At 43.7% G+C, this 23554-nt stretch overlaps 1 protein-coding gene across 1 annotated transcript in view; it reads left to right on the forward strand.

The window, feature by feature from the left end:
* Nucleotides 1-335: 335 nt before the first annotated feature.
* TXNDC16 (thioredoxin domain containing 16) overlaps nt 336-23554 on the forward strand; it is a 155830-nt gene continuing 132611 nt past the window's right edge. The window contains exons 1-2 of the mRNA XM_089661364.1: nt 336-426; nt 5078-5159. The gene's annotated coding sequence lies outside the window, so the exon portion shown is untranslated. The remainder of the gene's footprint in view (nt 427-5077; nt 5160-23554) is intronic.

The following is a 23554-nucleotide window of genomic DNA, read 5'->3' on the forward strand; positions in this document are numbered from 1 at the left end:
CGTGGAAAGTACCGCACCGCCATTGGACCGGGGCGGCCCCGCCCAGCGGCAGGAGTGAATGCGGCTGGCTCTCTCAAACGCCCGTCACTCCTTTGTCTCGGCTCGTTCGCCGCCCCCTCCCGTGCACCTATTGGACGGCTAAGGTAGCGGAGGGGCGGGCTGTCTATCTTCGGAGCGGTGGGGGCACGCCCCTTCAGCAAGAGGAGGGAGGACGCGCTGCCATTGGCTACGGGAGGTGGAAGGGAAGACTGCGACTGGATAGGTCAGCCTCCTGTCACTCCTTCGTCTGGCCGCCTTTTCCATGGAGCTGATTGGGCAGATAGGGTGAGGAAGGGGCGGGGCTGCTGTCAGTATGGCAGGCAGTGGTACCCAGGCTGATGGGGCGGGAGATCTGTGACAGAAGGGTGAAGAGGGATGCTGAGTGAGGTGAGTGCAGCTTCACCGGGTGTCTCACACCTGAGGGGGTCACCGGGGGGGTGGTACAGGGCCACGGCTCCTTCCTTGTGTTTGGATTGGGGCAGCCTCCTGGGGCTCACTCACCCTTCATAGCCTCACCTCAGCCTGGCCTCATGTCATTGTGAAGGGCTAGCACCTCTGTCGGGGCTTCCTGCCTCCTGGGAGAGATCTCCCCTCACTTCCTGTTCCATATGCAGGTGTCACCAGGACAGGAAGTGAGGGGAAATCCCTCCAATAAGGACACAGACAGCAATAAAAGGCCTCTCCTTATTAATGGGGAGGCTGGATTACCCATCGGGTATTAACCTCTTCGCTGCCACAGCCTTTTTCCTTTTTTTTTTTTGCTCATGTATTTAAAAAATAACTTTAGGCCTGAAGATTACACAAACCCCTAAAACCTTTTATATTTTCTGAAAGCAGACACCCTAGAGGACAAAATATCGGTAGTTCTAATTTTTTATGTTGCACGATATTACCGAAAGTGCACTTTAGGGCAAGCAAACGCATCAAACTACGTACGTTTTTGCTGAAATAAAAAAGATGAGGTTGCACCGAGTAAATAGATACCCAACATGCCGAACATCAAAGTTTCATGCGCCCGTGAAATGGCGACAAACTTCAGTACCCTATATTTCCATAGGTGGCGCTTTAAAAGCTCCATATAGGTCATCAGTGTGGCGTTACGGAGGAGGTCTGGTGCTCTCACTTCCCTCAGTCTTCTGTCCCCGGCGTAGGCATCTCAACTGTGGGCACCCGGCTGTGAAAGCTTTTGGCTTCACAGCCGGGTGCCCACTGCGCATGCGCGAGCCACACTGCGCATTGTAAATGGTCCCGCCGTCTTCTGGGAACTGTGACATGTCCCATGAGAGTGGGGGGAGGAGGAAGCCTTAAAGGCAGAGGAGTCCTTATAGTGGAACTTCCCCTTTTAGGTGGAGCTCCGCTTTAAGGTAACAAAAACCCTTCATCCTTTGCAACCAGTTTAACCTCTTCCCGTCCGGCCCATGCTGATAAACGGCCAGACGGGAGCGCTGCCGATGCGGGTGGACATTTCTAAATGTCCCCACGCATCCATTGCCTGTGCGCGCTTCCTGGGAGCACGCGGCACTGCGATCAGAGCCCGCTGTGTCTGTGTGAGGTCCCGATCATGTGATCACTGATTGGCCAATCAGTGATCACATGCAGAGTAGTAAGCAAGATGTCACTTCTGACATCATTGCTTACTACGTGTGAAATCTGTGAATGATCACAGAGGTCACATGGTACAAAGCTATTCACAACAGCCTTGTACCATGTGACAAGCTGTTACCAATCACAGCTCACACAGCATTTCTCAATGGCTGCAAGAATGCAGCCAGAGAGAAGGAGAAATGATTGATTTTACAGCCTTTATGGGTGGAAAAGCAAACAGTGTAAAAAAAGAAAAAATAATCATCACCCCCCCACAAGTAGTACAGTGTCACTATGGTGACACTGTACTGCTAGGGTGACAGTATGTTAAAAAAAAGCCATACATAATAATATAAAAATGTAAAAACAAATTTGGAAAAATTATAAATTTTGGTTATAAACTAATTTGGTTTTTGTTTTTTTACTAAAAAGATAGATGAATACATTTTGGCCAAGATTTATGAAGAAAGATTATTTATTTGCTAAATTTTATAAGAAAAATTTATATAGCAAATTCATTTACATAGCAAAAAAAAATTAAAATCCCAGTGGTGAATGAATACCACCAAAATAAAGTGTTATCTGTCTCAAAAAAATGCTAAAAAAATTCATATGGGTACAGTGTTGCATGATTACGCAATTGTCATTCAAAGTGTGATAGCACTGGGAGCTGAAAATTGGCCTGGACAGGTAGGGGGTGAAAGTGTCTGGACTTGAAGTGTTTAAAATCTTAGCCAAATTTGTAAAAACAAATTTGGAAAAATTATACATTTTGGTTATAAACTAATTTTTTTTTTTTTTTTTTACTAAAAAGATAGATGAATACATTTTTGGCTAAGATTTATGAAGAAAGATTATTTATTTGCAAAATTTTATAAGAACATTTTTAAAAAAAAAAATTTGTGAACTTTTTCATTTATATAGCAAAAAAATAAAAATCCCAGTGGTGAATGAATACCACCAAAATAAAGTGTTATCTGTCTCAAAAAAATGCTAAAAAAATTCATATGGGTAGTGTTGCATGAATGCGCAATTGTCATTCAAAGTGTGATAGCGCTGAGAGCTGAAAATTGGCCTGGACTGGAAGGGGGTAAAAGTGTCCGGACTTGAAGTGGTTAAAAACCCCCATAAATAATATAAAAACGTAAAAACAAATTTGAAGAAATTATATTTTTGGTTATAAACTAATTTTTTTTTACTAAAAAGATAGATGAATACATTTTGTCTAAGATTTATGAAGAAAGATTATTTATTTGCAAAATTTTATAAGAAAAACATTTAAAAAAAAATATTTTTTTTTTACTTTTTCATTTATATAGCAAAAAAATAAAAATCCCAGTGCTGAATAAATACCACCAAAATAAAGTTTTATCTGTCTCAAAAAAGTGGTAAATAATTCATATGGATACAGTGTTGCATGACTGCGCAATTGTCATTTAAAGTGTGATAGCACCAAGAGCTGAAAATTGGCCTGGACAGGAAGGGGGTAAAAGTGTCCGTACCTGAAGTGATTAAAAAACCCCAAAAACAAATAATAACATAAAAATGTAAAAACAAATTTGGAAAAATTATTTGGTTATAAACTAATTTGTTTTTTTTTTTTACTAAAAAGATAGATGAATACATTTTGTCTAAGATTTATGAAGAAAGATTATTTATTTGCAAAATTTTATAAGAAAAACATTAAAAAAAAAATTTTTTTTTGACTTTTTCATTTATATAGCAAAAAAATAAAAATCCCAGTGCTGAATAAATACCACCAAAATAAAGTTTTATCTGTCTCAAAAAAGTAGTAAACAATTCATATGGATACAGTGTTGCATGACCGCGCAATTGTCATTTAAAGTGTGATAGCACCAAGAGCTGAAAATTGGCCTGGACAGGAAGGGGGCAAAAGTGTCCGAACTTGAAGTGGTTAAAAAAAACAAACAAACAAACAAAAAAACCCATAAAAAATAACATAAAAACGTAAAAACAAATTTGAAAAAATTATAATTTTTGATTATAAACTAATTTTGTTTTGTTTTTTTACTAAAAAGATAGATGAATACATTTTGGCCAAGATTTATGAAGAAAGATTATTTATTTGCAAAATTTTATAAGAAAAACACTTTTTTTTAAATTGTTGGACTTTTTAATTTATATAGCAAAAAAATAAAAATCCCAGCGGTGAATAAATACCACCAAAATAAAGTTTTATCTGTCTCAAAAAAAATGCAAAAAAATGCATATGGGTACAGTGTTGCATGACCGCGCAATTGTCATTCAAAGTGTGATAGAGCTGAAAGCTGAAAATTGGCGTGGACTGAAAGGGGGCAAAAGTGTCCGAACTTGAAGTGGTTAAAAAAAAACAAACAAAAAAACCCCATAAAAAATAGCATAAAAACGTAAAAACAAATTTGAAAAAATTATAATTTTTGGTTATAAACTAATTTGTTTTTTTTTTTTTTACTAAAAAGATATCTGAATACATTTTGGCCAAGATTTATGAAGAAATATTATTTATTTGCAAAATTTTATAAGAAAAACACTTTTTTTTTAATTGTTGGACTTTTTAATTTATATAGCAAAAAAATAAAAATCACAGTGCTGAATAAATACCACCAAAATAAAGTTTTATCTGTCTCAAAAAAAATGCAAAAAAATGCATATGGGTACAGTGTTGCATGACCGCGCAATTGTCATTCAAAGTGTGATAGCGCTGAAAGCTGAAAATTGTCCTGGACAGGAAGGGGGTAAAAGTGTCCGGACTGGAAGTGGTTAAAGAGGGGCTACAATCCTCCACTCTTCCTACCACTCCATCCCCCACAGCTATCTCCTCCTGTATCACTATCCCCTATTGTAAGCTGGAAGGAGCAGGGCCCTCGAACCCCTCGTGTATCGCACTGCATTGTTATTGTTCTGTCGCATGTATTGTCCCCCTTTGTAATGGACAGCGCTGAGCGAACTGTTGGCGCTTTATAAATACTGTATAATAATAATAATAATAATTTTAAAGTCAGAACGACCCGATGACCCAGACACACGGGCAGCTGAAGTTATATTCAACTCTTGACTTTTCCTGTAAAAATCCAAAACTGGCGCCACCTGTCCAGCCTTCTGTTTTGGTCATTGAGACTGCCCACAATGCTAAAGGACCAATAAGGTGACTCGGAAAGTGGGAGGGGTGGGGCCAAGGTATACTTCAGCTGACTATATCTACTAGATCTCCAAACAGCCCCTCCCCATATTTTTGTGTAGTTTGCTCGGTGTGAGTTTCTTAGGGTTGTGGTAGGTCTATGTTATACATTGGTGGGCAGTTGTATTGTATGTGTATTCCTGTTGTTTCAGGTTTCCTCTCCTCCATGTGCCTGGTTACAGAATGCTTTACTGAATATATACCCACTTGAACTGATGCAAAAATCATTTTGCTTTTTCTGTTTCTTCTAATTGTTTTTTTTTTTGTTTATTCCAGGCATTCGAATGGCGTTACGTGACGCGGTTGTTCGGGGAAGTCAGCAGTACGTGGTTTAGCCCTTTGTATATTGCACGTATAGGTAAGGTTCACAGACAGTGACATGTTTGCCGAGGTTAAAGTACAGATCGAAGAATAGGAAATGTCATTGATACTAGATATCAGGAGATGTTTGAAAATGTGCTGCTTAGATTATACTCTGTGTCTGACCCTTGTTCAGCTCCTGCCTGTTTCCTTGTTTTCCTCCACCCTGTCTACGTAAAGTTGAACTTCAGCCGTATCTTCAGACTTGCACAGTGGAACCGGCTCCTCTTCTGTATTGAAATGGTTTACTCTGATTTATTGCACACTGTGAGCTTCTCACAGTGTGCATTAGAAGCTGCAGCAAGTCAGACAGAGCCTGCCTCATTTTCTGACTGAAGGACATCCAGCATCCTATATCGCTTTCCTCCCCAACCTGACTGTCGCTGACCTGCTTCTTTCATTCATTGGATTTTGGTTCTTTCAATAATGGAGGTTCAGCATCACATGTGTGCGTTACCTGGGGTGGTCTGCGTGCAAATACAGGCTTTCTAGGAAAGCTTACTCCTTCAGACTGATATCCACCCATCAAGGCATTTTTATATTTGCAGACAACAGTTAAAACCTATAGATCAGTGGTCGCCAAACTGCAGCCCGTGGGCTAGATGCAGCCCTTTGCTTACCTTCAGGCCCGGACCGAGACAAAAAATAGGCATGGGCATTTTGGACTGAGCAGCCCAAAGCCCGGGGACGCCAGGGCCCAGTTGCAAGAGCGACCTTTGCAACCCTGGTAGTTCCACCACTAGTGTCAGTAGGTTTTAATTTGTATTTAATTTTTTTACAATTTGATATTTTATTATTTGTTTAAATTTTTTTTCTTTTAAGATAGGAAGTAGGGGAAGAAAGAGGGAAGAAAAGAGAGAAAGGAGGAGGGAAAGAAAAAGAAAGTAGGGAAAGAAAGAAAGGAAGGAGTGAAAGAAAAAGAAAGTAGGGGAAGAAGGAAAAATGGAAATAAAGGAGGGAAAGAAAGAAGGAAGGAGGGAAACAGGAGAGAGAGAGAGAGAGAGAGAGAAAGAGAGAGAGAGAGAAAGAGACATATAGAAGGAGGGAAAGAGGGAAAGAAAGAAGGAAAGAAACAGGAGACAGAGAGAAAGAAAGAGACGTATAGAAAGAAAGAAGAAAAGAGGGAAAGAAAGAATGAGAGACACGGGAGACAGAGAGAAAGCAAGAAAGGAGAGAAACAGGAGACAGAGAGAGAGAGAAAAAAAGAGAAGTATAAAAAAGAAATAAAGAGAAAGAAAGGAGAGAAACGAGACAGAGAGCGAGAAAAAGAGAAAGAAAGGAGAGAAACAAGAGACAGAGAGCGGTAAAGAGAGAAAGAGAAAGAAAGGAGAGAAACAAGAGACAGAGAGAGAGAAAGAAAGAAAGAAAAAGGAGAGAACAGGAGACAAAGAGAGAAAGAAAGAGAGATGTATAGAAAGAAAGAAGGAAGGAGAGAAAGGAAGAAGGAGGGAAATAAGGAAGGAAAGAAAGAAGGGGGAAAACAGGAGACAGAGAGAGACGTATAGAAGGAGAGCAAGAACGAATGAAGGAGGGAAAGAAAGAAAAAGAAAGAAAGGAGAAAAACAGAATACAGAGAGAAAGAAAGAGAGATGTAAAGAGAGAAGGAAGCAAGGAGGGAAAGAAATACAGAGGAAAATAAAGGAGGGAAAGAAGGAAGGAGAGAGAAAGAATGGAGGAAAAACAGGAGACAGAGGGAGAGAGAGAAATAAAGGAGAGAAACAGGAGACAGTGCAAAAGAGAGACAGGAGAAGGAGAGAAACAGGAGAAATAGAGAAACGGGACACAGAAAGAGAGAAAGGAGAGAAACGGGACAGAGAGAGAGAGAGAGAAAGAAAGAAGTATAAAAAAGAAAGGAGAGAAACAGGAGACAGAAAGAGAGAAAAAAAATAGAGAAAGGGGAGATACAGGAAACAGAGAGAGAAAGAAAGAAGAGAAACAAGAGACAGAGAGAGAAAGAAAGGAGAGAAACAGGAGACAAAGAAAGAGAAAGGAGAGAAACAGGAGACAGAGAGAGAGAGAAAGAAAAGAGAGAGAGAGAGAGGAGAGAAACAGAAGACAGAGAGAGAGAAAAAGACAGAAAGAGAGAAATTAAAATGAGAGAAATGGGAGACTGACACCAACAATAGGCCACTATTCTCCTAACTGACACCAATGATGGAGCACTGTTCCTTCCACTGACACCAATGATGAGGCACTATTTTTCCCACTGATGCCAACAATGGGCCAGTATACTCTTTACTGTCACCAAGGATTGGGGCACTATTCCTTCCACTGGCACCAACGGTGGGGTACTATTCTTCTAACTGACACCAATGATGGCGTACTATTCCTCCCACTCCCACCAGTAATGGGGCATTATTCCTTCCACTGACACCAACAATGGGCCAGTATCCATTTTACTGTCACCAACGAGTGGGACACTATTCCTTCCACTGACACCAATGATGGGGCACTGTTCCTTCCATTGATACCAACAATGGGCCACTATCCTTCTTACTGTCCTCAATGATGGGGCACTATTCCTCCCACTGGCTCCAACAATGGGACACTATTCCTTCCACTAAAAGCGATGAAAGGGCACTATTTCTCTTCCTAGTGACCGCAGGCGCTGTCATTTTCTTACTCCCACTGACAACCATGCCTGAGGTGTTGCTTAATTCCAATGCCTGGGCATTTTCTACTCCCACTGGCCACACTCCAGCCCCCCTAAAGTGTGAATGACAGGAAACTGGCCCTTTTTTGTTAAGAAAGTTTGGAGTCCCTTGCTATAGAGGACCGACCAAATAAAAAGTGGATGTAATAAATCCAACAACATGTGCTCACAGCTCAGGTGCTGACATCCCTATTACAAACACTATATACTCAATACATTATTGGGGCTTTCATTTTTAGCACTGGAGATTATACACATCGTATCATAAAACCGTAAGTGTTTATTGACAACATTATTGCGAAAACTCTGCACAAATGTCCATTCTCAATGAAAATTAGATGTTTTGTCCATCGTTGTACAATATACAATCCCTTTAAACAGTGATTAAAAAAAGTACACATAAACTTTTTTTAGTCACTGTTTGTAGATTTGTTTGTTATTTAAAACGGCAGCTTGGTTTAAATATTTAATTACTGGTTTAATAATTTTTATTTTATTTTTGTATACCAATATTTTCACCATTTCTTGATCGCGGGGATATAGGCTGGTTTCATCCTATATATTTTTAATATACAATCACTGACCACATGAGCTAGCATTTTTGATTGTATTTGAAGAATTCCAAGATATGTACAGAATACTGTCAAAGCGTTTCATGGACAGTGTCTGCTTCCTCAGGAACAAGATTGTCAGAAATTCCCGTAAGTTTGTAATCAGTCTTTGCATATATAAACATTGTACTGTATATAAAACCAATGTAATCTCTGTTCCCCAGAGATAAACAAATTGCCTTTCCCATAGGCTGTGTACACACTCAGGGCAATGGATTTGTGCAGATCACCAAAGCAGCGCCCCCTTGCAAGAAAAGAAATTTGAAAGCTGTGTGACAGTGCGAGGCCTTGCCACTGTGAAAATGTATGTCCAAGTCACACAGGATTCGCACGTATGCATCGTGTCAGGCTCCAGAGTGTTTGTGTAATCCCGGATTGGTGTCTGGAGATTGAAGGCTTTAAAGTGTCTTGAGTGAGACGAAGCCGTCAGTCCTGTGTCCAGGTCTTACACCCCGGTCACATTAAACCCGACTTTGAAATCATGCCATTTACAGTGAAGTCGGGCGATTTCAAAGTCGGGTGACATGCCGATTTCAGGTGCGATTTGCAAGACATCTGACACAGATAGCTATGCAAATTGCACCAAAAGTAGTGCATGGACTACTTTAGAAATCAGTGCGGCTCCGGCCAAGTCAGAACTGCACCGATATGACCGCTCTAATTGCGGACAATAGGGTGCGATTTGTCATGCGATTTTCAAGTCGCATGGCATGCACAACGCATGCCAGTTCGCATCCAGTGTGACCAGGGACTTATGCAGGCCATAGACCGGTTGAAAACCGTCCGTTTACAAAAAAAAAAAAAAGAAAAATCGGTCGTTAAATAGTCCCGTCTACGGCCGGCATTTAATTACTTCTGTCCCTTGCAGAGAGCGCCGCTATTATATTTGACATGAAAAAGTATTGCGGCTGCAACAATGTATCCATTTCGGATACAGATGTTTTTATTCAGATACAAATAGATACATTGTTGCAACCGCAATACTTTTTCATGTCAAATATAATAGCGGACTGGAATTCTTATTCTTTTTCTTCTGCTTTTTCTTCTTCTTCTTTTTCTTCTTTTTCTTCTTTTTCTTTTTTCTTCTTTTTCTTTTTTTTCTTCTTTTTCTTCTTCTTCTTCTTTTTCTTCTTTTCTTCTTCTTCTTCTTTTTCTTCTTTTTCTTTTTTCTTCTTTTTCTTTTTTCTTCTTTTTCTTCTTCTTCTTCTTCTTTTCTTCTTCTTGCAGGTCACTGCTCATGCGCAGATTTTTTTATTGGTAAAACGATTGGCCGATTTGCCCATCATTGCTGGGAAAATCGGGCGATCGGCAAAATCGGCTTATTTTTTTTCCAAATTTACCGATAAAAAAAATGTGCCAAAACCCCGAAAAAACGGCCGACCAATTAACCCACTAACGGTACGAAAATCGGCCGATTTTTTTTTTATTTTTCGGCCAAAAAATCGGCCGATTTTCTACCCGTCTATGGCCTGTATTAGGTGGAGACCTGCAAGTTGCGTGACTGTGCAGGTGAGCTCACTCATTATAAGCAAGGCCTGGCCATAGCTCAGGACCCAATCAGGGAAGAGTTGTGTGATACAGCCAGGAGACAGGTATACTCCGATTAGGAAGAGGTGAACCACTTGAGAGACTGCACTCCATGTTGGAGAGATTCTTTTGCCCACAGGACTGGGAGAGTTGGAACAGCTGAGTGAGTCTGGAAGACTGAGAAAGCTGAGGCAACTAGGTGAGTTCGGGGGACTGAGGGAGTCTATGAGTCTCAGCAGAGTTAGAGAGTCTGCGGGGGTGAGAGGCAGGAAATCTCATCTTGAGAGGCCAGGAAATGGGCCCGTGCTGCAGGGAGCAGCAATGGCATGTTTGTACTGACCATGTTGACTCCTGGAATTACAGTGGCTGCATGGAGCAACAAGTCATATTGTGTCATGGACTGAGGGTCTGAAATTAAAGGGCTGAGAGCCAGAAGGGTTGAGAAAGACGGTCTGAGGGACCAATCCAAAACAAAAGGCCAAGGTTTAAGGCCTAAGCAGCAGCATTGCTGATGAGAGAGACAGGTGGCTTAGCATTTTCTGTTATCTGTTCTTGCTGTGTGAAGCTGACACGCTGGTTTGGGCAACCCTATATAAGCACCATATGTTTCCATTTTGAATAAAAGTGAGCCAGCAAGCCCTTAAAATGAAGTCCTGATAGATCACTTCAGGATGGCCCATTTTGCAGGTATAGCTATGTAAAACATTAAAAATAAGTGCTTATACTTTTTAAAATCCAGCAATGCACTGTCTTACCCTGCTCTGCACATGCTCAGTTACTCTCTATTCTTGGCACTGTGCCTAAAATCAGAGCTACTAGAGGCCAATCAGCTGACAGCTTTAAGATATAATGTTGCTGAAGGGGGAAGAAAGCAGTTGAAATGACGCAGACTATGTAAAAGGAACACAGATTAAGGATGAAGAAAAGAAAAGAAAAGCAGGAGAGGTGACAGGACAAACTCTGCTGTTAGGGAAACACAAAATAATTCAACTTATATGAATTGTGTCTTACCTTATCTCCCTGATTTTCTCTCTTTTTTCTATCATTGGCAGATTTGTCAGCTTCAGAATTGTAAAGCTTCTGTCAGCCTTCCTCTCTAGCTAAGCCAAGGCATACAGTCAAGTCTGGAAATGTACATATTTTAATTACAGAAAATGATTTTTGGTTTTTGAAAACAAGGAGAGGGGGAGAGTTTCCAGTAATTATTCACTACAAATCCAGTGTTATTCACAACAAATGCATCTAGCACTGAGCTAACATTTTCTTATATCACAACTGACAGATGTTCTGAGCCTTTGTAGCACCCGCTAGTGCAGCCTTTTTCAACCAGGGTGCCTTCTGGGTTCTTCAGAAGTGCCTTGACAAAATGCCTAAAATTACCCCAAATTGCCCAAAAATTGTCATCAAGCCTGTCTTTTGTTACATAAAGCCACAGATTTTCATTGTACAACAGTACAACCTTGGGCACTGTGCGGGCCAGCTGCCAAAGCCCTAACAACCGCCAATGTCATTGGTTTATAATGAGTACTTTGGCACCTGCAGAGCATCCTTGTTTGATCCCCCATTCCCCGAGGCCATGTTAAGTACTTGGGGAAGAGAAAATGAGGTAGAAGAAATGCTGGAGTACTAGTCAGTACCAGTGTGAAGAAAGTGTATTTGCTTAGTTTAGTTATTTTACATTTTAGAATGGGGTGTTTCGAGATAAGTGCTTAAGTTTAAAGGGTGCCTTGGCTGGAAAAAGGTTGAGAAACACTGCTCTAGTGTACATAGTTAGGTAAATTCAGTTAGGCTCACAAGTAGCTAAAGTGAGCATGTCTGTGGGGTTCAAGCTCAGGTCAGGCTGGAGGGCTCTGCAGATCATACCCCTGTCGCCTCCCCCTGGTTCTGGAAGATTGCAGAAACTTCTATAAGCTAGTGGGTAGAGATACAGGGGCAAGGATCAGAAAACTCATGGGAGTTTGACCAATCCCCAGGCAGGAGGCCTGGCAGGGTGGTAACATGTGCCCATAAATATTGAAGAGACTGGCCAGTAGGGGTTCATTGCTGGTTTGAGTACGGAGTGCTGAGGATCTCGGGGACTTTGTCTCCAGGCAGGAGCTGAGGAAGGAAAAAAGAGCAGTTTGATCAGAGGGATCTTCATTACCCTTCAGTCTCATCCAGACAACACCCTGTATTGCAAGGGAGGACCTGTACAGCAGGAGTACTGAACAGCATTCTTTGCTGAGCAGCAGGATTTCAAGGAACAGTGTAAGTACCTCTACTTACCACCCCCAGAACCAACAAAGGGAGAAGCCAGCTGGATGCAATATTTAGCTAGCCTAAAAAGGGACAGTGCCGCAACGTGACCCCCATTTTGCTCTGGGATTCACTCGTAGAAACCAGGTGCGCTGGCTATTCCTACTAAGGGGACATAGAGCTCCTGCATACATTTGGTACTTTGATTTTTTCCACTAACAGGACATAGAGCTCCGAAAATGCTGGGATATTCGCTATTGATTCATTAAGGACTGACATTATTCCCTAGGGATTATAGTCTAGGATCCATTTTGCTGCAATTTGTACATAGAGAGGTTGTCCTCTAGGTCGTTGCTGAACTCAGTTGGGCATCCCATAACCGCTTATCCCCATCCAAGTTTATATTCCCCCAATAAAACTTAAAAACAAGTCCAAGGACTGATTATTGACTATGGATGCAAGACGAAAATGTGTGTTGCCTGGCTGTTCACAAAGGGGGACCCAAAATCAGGGTGCCTTCTGAGGGGGTAGCGCTACACCTTCGACACTCTAAAACAAAGAAAACAGTGGCTTTTAATGCTCGCATGGCTAAAAGTAAAGGAAGAAATACACACAAGCAAATGTCTGATTGAACAAAATGGAAATTGTGATATCACCTCCCCTTCACCTACTCCATTCACAGGATGTCTTGTATTCACTGGAAAAAATACAAGGCATTCTATGAATGGCAACAATGCCAAATGAGTGACATCTTGTGGTCAGTTTACAGAGGGAAAGCCACTCAGCTTAGGACCCAGAAGACTGCAGATATCACTATAGTAGCTCCAACTACTACAGAGATGTGTCAGATTTGGCTTTTTGTTTCTCCACTTTTTTGTGTCATACTAATACGAACAAAATAAATAAACATGAGAATGCCTAAACCTTTGTATTTGCAACAGTTTGGGTGAAGTGGTGCGTTATGTGATACCCTGTTTCCCCGAAAAGAAGACCTAGTGCTATTTTTGGGAATTGCTAAAGTATAAGACCTACTCCGAAAATAAGACCTAGTTGTGATCAGGGCTTTTTTTTGAGCCGGAAAATGGCGGAACGCCATTCCGCCACCTCCGGCACTGGCTCTGCGCACACCCATGTCTACTGTCTCTTATAAACACAGAAGCGCGGCTGAAGTGACAGCACCATCCGCTCCCACAGAACCTCCCTACCTCTGTACTCACCATCCGCTCCCACAGAACCCCCCCACCTCTGTACTCACCATCCGCTCCCACAGAACCTCCCTACCTCTGTACTCACCATCCGCTCCCACAGAACCTCCCTACCTCTGTACTCACCATCCGCTCCCACAGAACCTCCCTACCTCTGTACTCACCATCCGCTCCCACAGAACCTCCCTACTTCTGTACTCGCCATCCGCTCCCACAGAACCTCCCTACCTCTGTACTCACCATCCGCTCCCACAGAACCTCCCTACCTCTGTACTCACCATCCGCTCCCACAGAACCTCCCTACCTCTGTACTCACCATCCAATCCCACAGAACCTCCCTACCTCTGTACTCACCATCCGCTCCCACAGAACCTCCCTACCTCTGTACTCACCATCCGCTCCCACAGAACCTCCCTACCTCTGTACTCACCATCCGCTCCCACAGAACCTCCCTACCTCTGTACTCACCATCCGCTCCCACAGAACCTCCCTACCCCTGTACTCACCATCCGCTCCCACAGAACCTCCCTACCTCTGTACTCGCCATCCGCTCCCACAGAACCTCCCTACTTCTGTACCCACCATCCGCTCCCACAGAACCTCCCTACCTCTGTACTCACCATCCGCTCCCACAGAACCTCCCTACCTCTGTACTCACCATCCGCTCCCACAGAACCTCCCTACCTCTGTACTCACCATCCGCTCCCACAGAACCTCCCTACCTCTGTACTCACCATCCGCTCCCACAGAACCTCCCTACCTCTGTACTCACGATCCGCTCCCACAGAACCTCCCTACCTCTGTACTCACCATCCGCTCCCACAGAACCTCCCTACCCCTGTACTCACCATCCGCTCCCACAGAACCTCCCTACCTCTGTACTCACCATCCGCTCCCACAGAACCTCCCTACTTCTGTACTCGCCATCCGCTCCCACAGAACCTCCCTACTTCTGTACTCGCCATCCAATCCCACAGAACCTCCCTACCTCTGTACTCACCATCCGCTCCCACAGAACCTCCCTACCTCTGTACTCACCATCCGCTCCCACAGAACCTCCCTACCTCTGTACTCACCATCCGCTCCCACAGAACCTCCCTACCTCTGTACTCACCATCCGCTCCCACAGAACCTCCCTACCTCTGTACTCACCATCCGCTCCCACAGAACCTCCCTACTTCTGTACTCGCCATCCAATCCCACAGAACCTCCCTACCTCTGTACTCACTGTGGGACAGGGAAGGAACAGATGTCTGCGGGTGCAGTATGCAGTGTGTTTAGGGGCGGGGCATCTCCTCCTGCAGCCTAATTCATGGAAGCCGATGCCCCAGGGGTGATCACCGGCCAGTGGGGAAGAGGCGGAGCGGTGAGTGAGTGCGCTTGGTGCAGTATGTAGGAAGATAGGACCCAAAACGGGAGTTACTATAGAGAGAGGCCGGCTGCTGACAGCTGTGTTTTGCAAAGCTAGCTAACCATATGAGGGCAGTGGAGGGGGGGATGTGCAAAGGTGAGCTGCAGTCAGGTGTTGCAGAGGTAAATTGACAGGTGAGTTGCAGACAGAGCGCATAGGTGAGCTGCAAATGGGGGGGTGCAGAGGTGAGCTGAGTTGCAACCCACCTTTGCACCCCCCAGCCACAGCTCAGCTCTGCGCCCTCTGGCCACAGCTGACCTTTGCATTCCCCGTCTGCAACTCACCCCTTCACCCTGTCTGTGACTTGAAACTCACCTGTCAAGTCACCCCTGCAACACCTGACAGCAGCTCACAACTGTCATCAGCCGGCCCTCTCCATAGTAACCCTCATCCACAACTGCCTGCAGCTCACTTCTGCACCCCCTGCCCACACCTGGAGCCAAAAAAAATATAAGACAGTGTCTTATTTTCGGGGAAACACGATAGCAGTGCAGGGGTGCCAATATTTTTGGCCATCACAGTCTGTGGACATAGAGTGATCTTAAAACTTGATTTTGTTTCATTAGAATAACAAACATGTTATAATTACCTGCTCTGTGTAATGGTTTTGCACAGAGAGACCTGATCCTCCTATTTTTGAGTCCCTCGCTGGCGCTCTAGGCTCCTCCCCCCTGATGAGTGCCCCCATGGCAAGCAGCTTGCTATGGGGGCACCTGTGTGTGCTCACTCCCAAGCCCTGTTCTTTGTATCCAGCGCCTACCTTTCCTTACTGGCTGTGAATGACAGCAATGGGAGCCAACGACTGCTGTCTGTGAGCCAATGAGGAGACAGAGACCCGAGAGAGCTGCTGCTCTCATGCACATCGCTGGATCGAGGCTTAGGTAAGTGGAGGGGGGACAGACCACAGAAGGTTTTTTTACTTTAATGCATAGAATGCCAGTAGCGAAGATAGTACATGTTATATCAGGATAGAAGGAAGGCTCTTTCATACACATAGCCCATCATGAAAATCACATTAGCAAGTAAACATGCTGAAACAAAAAGCCTCACACACTGAACCTCCTTGTTTTACTGAAGGAAAAAAATGTTGTTTCAAAAAAGGGCATTCTTTCAGTATAAAGACGCCATTCTGTGTTGACATGGATTGGCTTAATGTATGCAATGCAGTAAGAATTCTGAGGATTTTTCAAGCGGACTTAGAGGTCCTGATTGCAATCCAATCCAAGATATGTGTTTATTAAAGGGATTTTCTCTGTATATTCTCTTCTTGTTAGAATCATTAAAAGCAGAACTCCAGGCTGATGGCTGGGTATACCTTTGAAGGACAATTTCACCATTGGTGAAACTGTCCTTTAAAAGCTGAAATTTAATCTGTTTATATTTGGCCTTCCCTGATCCCTCGTTCCCTCCCCACCCCGAATCGAACTGATAATGAAATTAAAAAAATAAAAAACCATTTTCAGTTCATTACATACCTTATGTTAGACCCAATGACATCATCACTGGGTCTCTTTTTGTCCTTCGCTGTGCATTGCAGGCAGATTACGGCTGGTAGGAGTGGGGCGGTAGTTGCTGGAACACTTTTGCTGCCAGAGCTGTGTTTGTGATTTAAATGTATCTTGCATTTGCATGTTTAATGCATCTTTTAGGCCTCAGGATTGGCTCAGACTCCCAAAACGTTATACATTTTCTGAAAGCAGAGACCCTGGTGAAGAAAATGGTGATAGCTCGAATTTTTTTATGTCACATGATATTGGAGCAGCAGTTAAAGCGAAGTTCCAGCCGTTTTTGTGTTTATTGAAAGTCAGCAGCTAAAAAAAACTTGCATCTGCTGACTTTTAATAAACACACACTTACCTGTCCCAGAATCCAGCGATGTTCTCACCTGCACCGTCCCTTCTCCCCTTCTCTCCTTCACGGCGCAGGCATGTCAACTGTGAGCACCAGGCTGTGACAGCTTGCGGCTTCACAGCCTGGTGCCCACTACGCATGTGCGAGTCGCGCTGCATCTCCTAATTGGTCCGGCAGACCTGTGGAAGCTCCCAGGATACTGCGGGAGGGAGGAAGGGGCCGAACATCCTGCTCACTTCACTGCGGTGAAGTGAGCCATAAATGAGAGCGGGTACCTGTCAAAAACAGGTATCCGCTCCCCCCAACCCCCCAAAATGTGGCTTTTGAGTGGAACTCCACTTTAAACGCGTATTTTCAGTAAAACATACACTGAAGGTAATTTTAGGGCACACATATGCAATATGGTAACCAATTTTGGTATAATATGAGGTTGCGTCGAGTAAATAGATACCCAACATGTCAAACCTTAAAGCGGTTGTTCAGTCATATATTGAAAAATGAAAGTCAGCAGCTACAAAAAGTGTAGCTGATGACTTTTAATAAATAGACACTTACCTGTCCCAGGATCCAGTGCTGTCCTCACCTGGCCGCTTTCTTTACCAGGCTTCAGTCCCTGTGGCCCGCATACTAATGCAGGCCATAGACGGGGAGAAAAACGGCAGATTTTTCTTTTAAAAAACGAAAAATCGGTCGTTCAAGCGGCCAACGTTACCATCAATGGTAAAAAAAATCGGCTGATTTTCATCCTGTCTACAGCCGGCAAAAAGTGTCCCTGCAGAGAGCTCTGCTATTTCTTTGACAGTTCTTTGACAGTTCCTTGACATTTACAGCGGTTGCAACATTGTATCTATTTGTATCCATTTAGGATACAGATGTTTTTATTCGGAAACAAATAGATACAATGTTGCAACCGCTGTAAATGTCAAGGAACTGTCAAAGAACTGTCAAAGAAATAGCGGAGCTCTCTGCAGGGACACGTTTTGCCGTACTGGAATTCCTCTAATTTTTCATTCTTCTTCTTCTCCTGCTTCATCATCATCCTCTTCTTCTTCTTCATCATCATCCTCTTCTTCTTTTTCTTCTTCTTCATCCTCTTCTTCTTTGTCATCATCATCCTCTTCTTCTTCTACTACTTCTTCATCATCATCCTCTTCTTCTTCTTCTTCTTCCTCTTCTTCATCATCCTACTTCTTCTTCTACTTCTTCTTCCTCTTCATCATCATCCTCTTCTTCTTCTACTTCTTCTTCCTCTTCATCATCATCCTCTTCTTCTTCTACTACTTCTTCATCATCATCCTCTTCTTCTTCTTCCTCTTCTTCATCATCATCCTCTTCTTCTACTTCTTCTTCCTCTTCATCATCATCCTCTTCTTCTTCTACTTCTTCTTCCTCTTCATCATCATCATCCTCTTCTTCTACTTCTTCTTCTACTTCTTCTTCCTCTTCATCATCATCATCCTCTTCTTCTACTTCTTCTTCTTCTACTTCCTCTTCATCATCATCATCTTCTACTTCTTCTTCTTCTACTTCCTCTTCATCATCATCATCCTCTTCTTGTACTTCTTCCTCTTCTTCATCCTCCTCCTCTTCTTCTTCTTCTACTACTTCTTCTTCCTCTTCATCATCATCATCCTCTTCTTCTTCTTCCTCTTCATCATCATCATCATCATCCTCTTCTTCTTCTACTTCTTCTTCCTCCTCATCATCATCATCCTCTTCTTCTACTTCTTCTTCTACTTCTTCTTCCTCATCATCATCATCATCCTCTTCTTCTACTTCTTCTTCTACTTCCTCTTCATCATCATCATCCTCTTCTTCTTCTACTTCTTCTTCCTCTTCATCATCATCATCATCTTCTTCTTCTTCTACTTCTTCTTCCTCTTCTTCATCATCATCCTCTTCTTCTTCTACTTCTGCTTCCTCTTCTTCATCATCATCCTCTTCTTCTTCTACTACTTCTTCTTCCTCTTCATCATCATCATCATCCTCTTCTTCTTCTACTTCTTCTTCCTCTTCATCATCATCATCCTCTTCTTCTACTTCTTCTTCCTCATCATCATCATCCTCTTCTTCTACTTCTTCTACTTCCTCTTCATCATCATCATCATCCTCTTCTTCTTCTTCTTCTACTTCTTCTTCATCATCATCATCTTCTACTTCTTCTTCCTCTTCATTATCATCATCCTCTTCTTCTTCTTCTACTTCCTCATCATCATCTTCTTCTTCTACTACTTCTTCCTCTTCATCATCATCGTCCTCTTCCTCTTCATCATCATCATCATCATCCTCTTCTTCTTCTTCTACTTCTTCTTCCTCTTCATCATCATCCTCTTCTTCTACTTCTTCCTCTTCATCATCATCATCATCTTCTTCTTCTTCTACTTCTTCCTCTTTATCATCTTCATCCTCTTCTTCTTCTTCTTCTTTTTCTTCTTTTTGTCTTCCTCTTGCAGGTCACTGCTCATGCGCAGATTTTTTATCGGTAAAAAATAGGCCGATTTGCCCATTATTGCCGCGAAAATCGGCCAATCGGCAAAATCGGCCGATTTTTTTCCAACTTTACCGAAAAAAAAAAACGGCCAAAATACCGAAAAACAGCCGAACAAATAGCCCACTAACGATCCGAAAATCTGCCGATTTTATTTTCGGCCGAAAAATCGGCCGATTTTCGACCCATCTATGGCCTGCATAACTATGGGCACCCAGCTGTGACTGCTTGTAACTTCCCAGCCAGCTGCTCACTGCACATGAACGAGCCGTGTTGCTCTATCTGATTATTTCAGTAGTTGTTTGGGACTTATAATGTGTCTCAGAAGGCTGCGGTGGAAGGAGGGGGGGGCTGAACTTCCACTTGAATCGCCGTGGCCATCTGACCATAAATGGGGGAGTGGGTGCCTGTCGGAACCAGGTACCTGCTCCCCCTCCTAAAAAAAAAAAAAAGATTATGTCCAAAATGTGAAGGAGGAAGGGGAGGAGGAGCAAGCGCAGACCTTCCTTTTTGGGTAAAGTTCCACTTTACAATTGTGCACGCCTGTGAAACGGCAACAAACTTCGGTACACATTATTGTCCATAGACAATTCTTTAAAAGGTCATCAGTTTAGAATTAAATCACAATGATGGCCGTAGAGTTGTTGGTCTCACTCTGCCATGTGCAGGGATAAGTACCATATGTAACATAAATCCCCTTTTGTTCGTAGGCATTTGGTGAGCCTTTTATTAGGGGGATGGTACCTTTTTTCACTTAATACTCACTGTGGAAATTTAGGGGTTAATCCTCCACATTGTGAAAAAGGATGTTTAATCCTGTCTTCTCTGATCCTTCCCTTCTTCCACAGTCCCCAACTCATCTCCTGATAGAACAGAGCCTTGGGGGCAAGCTGCACATGCTCAGTGTGGTGTGTATTGCTAGAGAGGTTTTCTTCTTAGCAGAGTGCATCAGCACAGAGCCTTGGGGGCAAGCTGCACATGCTCAGTGTGGTGTGTACTGCTAGAGAGTTTTTCTTCTTAGAAGAATGCATCAGCACAGGGCCAATCAGCGCTGTCCAGACAGAGGGTCAGGGGTCCTGCAGTCTCCTAGGAGAGTGAAAGGAGAATGAAAACTCCTCCTACAAGCTTTAACCAGTGCTTTGCTGGACACTGTTAGAAGCCACAAGACTTACAGCTACAGAGGTTGGGCTCCAACAAGCGTGCCCTATATAATATACATTTTCTACAAGACTGCTCTAACTGCTGATGAGAAAAGGTATTTAGCAGTTTATTTTTACTAAAATAATTGTATTTCCATGTTGCGTGTACCGTGGGAGACCAGATATAGTGAATGCAGATATAGTGAACTGTATTGTAATCACACAAGGGGCTGACAAGCTTGCTCTCATTTTTTTGGTGGAAAGTTCTCCTTAATGAAACATCGGGGGTCTATTAGACCCCTGATGTCTCCCCTGCTCTTCACTGAAGCCGACTGAGCACAGATCTTGCTTCATTAGCTTTTCCTGCAGACACAGTGGCTGGGGAAAGTGACAGCTGAAGATGGAAGTGGCACATCAATTATGGGTTCTTCATGGCTAGGGGAGATCAGCGAACAAATGTTAACTGGTCTTCCCCCTCTACCTGGCGGCACCCACCACACCGATCTTTTTTTGTTTTTTTTACCAATTCTCTTTTATTGAAAAATTTGGGTTAAAAAAAAGTACAAAACAAAGCCTATTGGGCATACCCAGGCTTAACACCAACACACAGCATAAAGAGATACTGAAAAAACAACTTATACCAGGGGCGGACTGACCATTTGGAAACTCGGGTTCTGCCCGAGGGCCCGGGGTCAGTAGGGGGCCCCATGAGATGCCCCTGGTACTTTTTCATAGGCTTTTTTGAGTGTGGGCAATGACACAGGGGCCCCTTGATCACCTATTGCCCGGGGGCCCCATGAGTTGTCAGTCCACCCCTGACTTATACACAACATAAACAACAACCAGACAACTATAGGCAACTGCACCTAAAATTCTCAGGATATATCCATGGCAGAAATCATCTCGTTCACAGGGAGAAATCATTAAGCAACATCTGGGCAGCACAGTGGCTAAATGGTTAGCACTTCCACCTGGCAGTACTAGGGTCGCCGGTTCAAATCCCAACCACGGCACCACCTGCCTGGAGTTTGCATGTTCTCCCTGTGCCTGTGTGGGTTTCCTCTAGGTACTCCGGTTTCCTCCCACACTTCAAAGACATGCTGGCAGGTTAATTGGATCCTGTCTAAATTGGCCCTAGTAATAGGAAGAAGGGTCAGCTGCACACCGGAGGATAGATGAATATAGTGTGTATTTATTGATCCATAGGACACACAAACAAAACACCAGGACATGAATACAGGACCTGTTAACGCGTTTCACACGATGGTGGGCTTAATCATAACCATAAATTGTCCCTAGTATGTGTATGTATGAATGTGAGTTAGGGACCTTAGATTGTACACCCCTTGAGGGTTAGGGACTGATGTGAATGTACAATATATATGTAAAGCGCTGTGTAAATTGACGGCGCTTTGTAAGTACCTGAAATAAATAAATGACAGGCTGGCAGGACACCCTACATAGAGAGAAGAAGCAGCACTGCGTCAACCCTGGTCTGAGGTGGAGGGGACCGAATCACCGGGTTCCGTCCAGATACGCCACACTTTACTAGATTTTGCAGGACACCCCCTAGATTCATAGGTGCATTTATAAAGTGGGAGGACCATACTAACCAAATGTTTCCAAAAACCAGAGGTAGGGGTCCAGGGGGACTTCCACCTCAAGAGTACGGCTTTACGAGCATAGAAAAGTAACAGACCAATCAAAGTTCTCATGGCACGTGAGATAGCCAATGCTTGAACCAAACCCAACAGACAGACCTCAATAGACATTGGCACTGAGATGGCCACCGCACCGATCTTAGGCTTGCAAGTGATAAAAGGAACTGGAGGAACCTGGCAAGAGGTGCTCGCATGTTCTAGAGGTCCGCGGAAGCAATCCATTGGCTGTATTTCATCTGAAGCCAAAAGTGGTCTTGTAATGTTTATACACATTCCTGGCTGCTGTAGCAAAAGCTCCTACTTCTGCCGATGTAATCCTTACATTGGTGGCAGCAAAGGACAACTCCAGTAAAAATCATTCTTTAAAGCGGAGTCCCACCCAAAAGGGGAAGTTCCGCTTTAAAGATTGGTCCCCTGCTCCCCGTTAAGGATTGGCACCTTTGGGGAGCAGGGAGGGGGAACGGGTACCCGAATTTGACAGGTACCCGCTCCCACTTCCGGTGGGATCGTCTAGGCGATCGGAAGCGGAAGTTGTCCTCCTACCCTCCCTCCCCGAAGTCTTGTGGGACACGTGGCAGGTCCCAGAAGATGACGGGGCCATTCAGGAAGTGCAGCACTTCTCACGCATGCACTGGGCACCCGGCTGTGAAGCCGCAAGCTGTCACAGCCGGGTGCCCACACTGAAGATGCCGGCGCCTGGAATACAGGACGGCCGGTGAAACAGGCTGAAGGGTGGGGCAACGCGGGATCGTGGGACAGGTGAGTGGCTGTTTTTTTAAAAGTCAGCAGCTACAGTTTTTGTAGCTGCTGACTTTTATTTTTTTACAGAGTGAGTGGAACTCCGCTTTAAAATACATGTGTGAATTGTTTTACTGCCAAAGAGGATAAAAATAAAAAAAAAACAATTGTTTATATTACACAGGGTTTTAGGGAACTGAATATGACTCAGTTTGGGTTTACATCTGTCACATAGGAAAGTACCGTTATGCTTTTGGCAAAAGATGGAAACGTTTTATGGAAAAAAAAATGACGTGTGATATACAGCGCTTTGAATGCTGAGGAGTCTGACAGAGGCTGTGGTGCTTCATTGGAGCGAAGATAGGAGACATGGGCCACTGGAGAGGTAAGTATAATGACTTATTTTGCTGAAACTCTAGTCTAGGCAGATAAAAAAGACACAAACGGCAGATCTGTAGTTATTAGTACATCATTAACCACTTCCCCCGGGTGAACGCTATATGACGTCCTGGGGGTTAAAGTGGTTATACCGGGATGAAGCCGGCAGCTACAGGCACCAACCTGGTATCAAACATTACAGCCGGTGATGCTGTCTTCTGCCGAAGTAATCCAAGTGGCTGTGCAACCACTTGATCACTTCTACAGTTGGCGGAAGGGGGTGCCCCCCCTCCTGCCCCTGCTGCCCCCCTTGATGGGACGGGAGAGCCCGGGACCACACTGACTTTCGGCATCTCCAGCAGTAAACAGAGAGAGAGGAATTGGCATTGTTCCTTCCTCTCTGTGACCCCAGAAACCAGAAGCAGTGAGGATTTTGTCACTTCTGGTTTCAGTTTTTTGTTTTTCCGGCTGTTGACGGCAGCCAATCAGACCAATC

Source organism: Staurois parvus, unplaced genomic scaffold (assembly GCF_062004578.1).
Source record: "Staurois parvus isolate SC_StPar_1 unplaced genomic scaffold, SC_StPar_1.0 ptg001329l, whole genome shotgun sequence".
Lineage (NCBI taxonomy): Eukaryota > Metazoa > Chordata > Amphibia > Anura > Ranidae > Staurois > Staurois parvus.